At 36.6% G+C, this 3,852-nt stretch overlaps 1 pseudogene; it reads left to right on the plus strand.

Moving 5' to 3' along the window:
• Positions 1-311: 311 nt before the first annotated feature.
• Positions 312-723, plus strand: LOC140502355 (NADH dehydrogenase [ubiquinone] 1 beta subcomplex subunit 9 pseudogene; annotated as a pseudogene).
• The last annotated feature ends 3,129 nt before the right edge of the window (positions 724-3,852 follow it).

The following is a 3,852-nucleotide window of genomic DNA, read 5'->3' on the forward strand; positions in this document are numbered from 1 at the left end:
CCAGAGATTTTTATGACAAACTTTTTTGCTATTGGGGATAATGTAGTCACCATATTTAGCCTCTAACATCAAAGTATCCAAAATGCTTATTGAGGAGATAAAAATGTTACTGGAGAGATCAAACAAGGAAAGAACAGTAGCCATACTGGACCCAACGCAGATTTGGAGGTATTAAGTGATCAATTTTCAAGGTAAGAGAAGAAGAGCCAGTCATGGTCTTGGTTCCACGACTCTACAGGAAGGTCCTTCACCACCTTGAGTCCTGGAATATCCACAAGTACACCTATTGATTCAGAACCTGTTTACTGAGAAGTCAGTTTGAAGAACATGAGAATGAAAAGGCTATGATAAAGACTACCAAACTGCTGAAAGAAGCTGAGAAGGAATTTTGGTCTCAACAGCAACCATATATCTTCCATGATTCCTCTGGAGGCACCTCCTTTGAAAGATATGAGTGTTATAAATTCCCTGAGTAGCACTTAAATTACTGGCGTAATTCTGAAAAGGTAATGCGTCCTGATTACTTTGCCAGGGGGGAGCAGTAGAAGTCATTACAAATGGCAAATTGGGATTAACATGTCCAGCAACTGCAGGAAGAAAATCCATCTAATGGTCTAAAGACTGAACTTCTGCCTCCATGATATAGAGAGTCATTTGCCACCACTGTGGTAACATATTGTCACAGTCCTGGAGAGAAGCCCACAAAAAGTAACAAGCACTTAAATCTGTGTGTATATGTATGTATACAACATATATATGTATATACAACATACATATGTACATACATATGTATAAATGCACAGTGAATGAATGGTACATACATGTATGCTTCTGATTGAAAACAGAGGTGCATATTTGCTGGGGACTCAGGATTAAATCATACACAGTTTACTCTGTAGAAAATTGAGTTCCAAAATATATTTATTCATCTATCAGATATGTCCTTTTCAGAGGGAATTTGGCTTTTACAAAATATTAACCATCCGTTTTCACAAGAAAATATGTACACCTAAAAAGCTGTGGATAGGAATTAGACCTTTTTCAAGGGTCCTGTCCAATCATTGCTATAGGAAACTTGAGGGCTTGAAGTGTCAGGGCTTCCATGAGTCGAATAGTCTCTAAATCATGCCCATGAAGAAGAAAGCCCATCATCTCTGGAAGCTCAACAATGGACAGGGAAAAGAGAATCTCACTACTTGTCAGAACAAGTGGGAAAGCACAGGGTATCAAGTCATCTGAAAAACAACTAAGGGCTGTGCACCTGCTCATGGAAGGAAAAGTTAAAAAAAAAAAAAAAAAGGATATATTTGTTAGATTGACTTGTACTATTAGAGATTATGTAACTTTTAATATTGACCTGAAAATTAGATTGCTTTGGAAGACTACACACACACACACATACACACACACACACACATACGCAGGGAAATACACACACATAATGTATGGGGAATATATATATGTGTGTGTGTATGTGTGTGTGTATACACACACACGTATGTGTATATATATGGAATGTGTGGGATATATACATATATGTGTATGTATATATAGGGCAGTATATAATCCCCCTATATATTTGTGTATATATGTATGAATACATATATACACACATACATATGTAATTTCCACGTGTATTTATGTGTATACATACATACACACATACATATATATGTATACACACACAAATTCATGTCATTTTTAGTTGTGTTTGACTCTTCATGACCCTTTTTGGAGTTTTTTTTTCAAAGATACGAGAATGGTTTGCCATGTCCTTCTCCAGCTCATTTTACAGATGAAGAAACTGAGGCAAACAGTTAAATGACTTGCCCAGGGTGACACAATTAGTAAGTATGTGAGAGCAGATTTGAGTTCAGGTCTTCCTGACTCCAACCCTGGCACTTTTCCACTGCACCACCTCACTGCCCCACCCCTCACAAATATACAGGGAAATAGACATGCATACATATATAGTAAAATAATTTTATACTATATTAATTATATGTTTGTTTCAAAAATGTTTTTAATATTTATTTCCCCTAAAATTCTTACATTCTCTTTGATCATCACTGCTGTATTTGTGACTTTCATCATCAATCTCTTCTTCTCAATATTTCAACGAGTCACCTTCAGTATCTTCTGTTGCATGTGAAAGGCAACCTGCTGTGAAAGCAATGACAGTAGATTTAGGAAATATTTCTTGAATAGTTACAAAAGCCACTAACAGTATAGAAAACATCCATGCAGCTTTGCCTTTGCACCATTGCAAATTGTGTTTTCTCTGACAAGGCCATATTCAGGACTTAGACCACTTAGAGATCATACATATTCAGGGTTTTGACACATATTTGAGATTTGTACCCGTTATGCTATAGTGTAGTCTGTATTTGAACCAATCAATACACTATTTAAAACCAAGAGTATGGGACTTGGATTTCATTGGTACTGGGAACTTCCAGGTGAGGAAACTACTGCTAACAATGCAGGTCATCACTTTGTCTGCAGTGTATATAGCATTACAGACTTGTTAAAGCACTGACGGTGACTTACCCAGAGCCATACAACCAGGACATGTCGGAAACTGACTTGGAATTCAAGGTTTTCTGGCTTTGAGTTGGCTCTTCCATAGCTCAGTTCAAGAAATCTGGTTCTAGCCTCATCACCTTTAGTAACTATTCCCTGATTGTTCTTTATCCCGCTTTTGTATTTCTTCCTCTTTGTGCCAGGTTACCAAATAAACTTGAAATTATGCATGTACATGTTCTTTTGTGAATGTTTTCATGGATTTAATATTTTTTCAGGTTGCTGGATGGCATTGTGGATAGAGTGCTAGGCCTGAACATAGGAAGAAGTTCTAATTCTAGCTGTATGACTCCGGACAAGCCACTTAACCTCTGTCTACCTCAGTTTCTTCAACTGTGAAATGGAGATAATACCCATCTCATAGGGTTGTTGAGAGGATCAAATGAGAGCACTTATCACAGTGCCTGGCACATAGCAGATATTTTAAAATTGTTGTTTCTTTCCCTCCCTCCCCAGAATGGATCATAAAGTTCTTTGAGGCAGGGAAAACTGATGTGGTGTAATAGAAAGAATGGTTGATGTAGGATTAGATCACTTGGGTCTGAGTTTCAGCTTTACCAGTCATCATCTTTGTGATCTTGGGCAAGTAATTTGTCCTCTCTTTACCTCAGATTCCCCATATATATGCATATATATATATACACACATATATATGTATATATATATATATATATATATATAGAGAGAGAGAGAGAGAGAGAGAGAGAGAGAGAGAGAGAGAGAGAGAGAGAGAGAGAAGGGGGTTGAATTAGATGACCTCTAAAGAACCTTCCAAGTTCAAATGTATGATCCTGTGGTTCCATTATGATAAGCCTCAATCAGTCATTCTGATTGGCCAAAGTCACTAAAACTATTTTTCTCATGAAAAGTTATTTTTTTGAAAAGTTATTTTTTTTAAAAAGTTATTTAAGGCTTATAGAAGTGATTGCTGAAAACAAATATATTAATTAAATTAAAAAAATTTAAATAACCAAAAAAAGTTGACTAGAGATAGTATCCTGGATGAAAAGACATTCTCAAGAATCAGGAAAATAGGTTAAAGTACCACCTCTGACACATATTGGCCATGTGGTTCTGAGCATGTCCCTTAACCTCCCAGTGTCCCAGACAACTCTTCTCAAACTGTCAGTTGCAAAACAGCTATTGATTTGTCTGGGGAGAGAGTTTTGTTGCTTAAAGTTTCCTATACCAATGAAATCACAAGAATGGTTGGGGGGAATAAAACCTAATGAATTTAGTGAGATGCCAGCAGGTAATTAATATGCTATG

The sequence above is a fragment of the Notamacropus eugenii genome, chromosome 4 (assembly GCF_028372415.1).
Source record: "Notamacropus eugenii isolate mMacEug1 chromosome 4, mMacEug1.pri_v2, whole genome shotgun sequence".
Lineage (NCBI taxonomy): Eukaryota > Metazoa > Chordata > Mammalia > Diprotodontia > Macropodidae > Notamacropus > Notamacropus eugenii.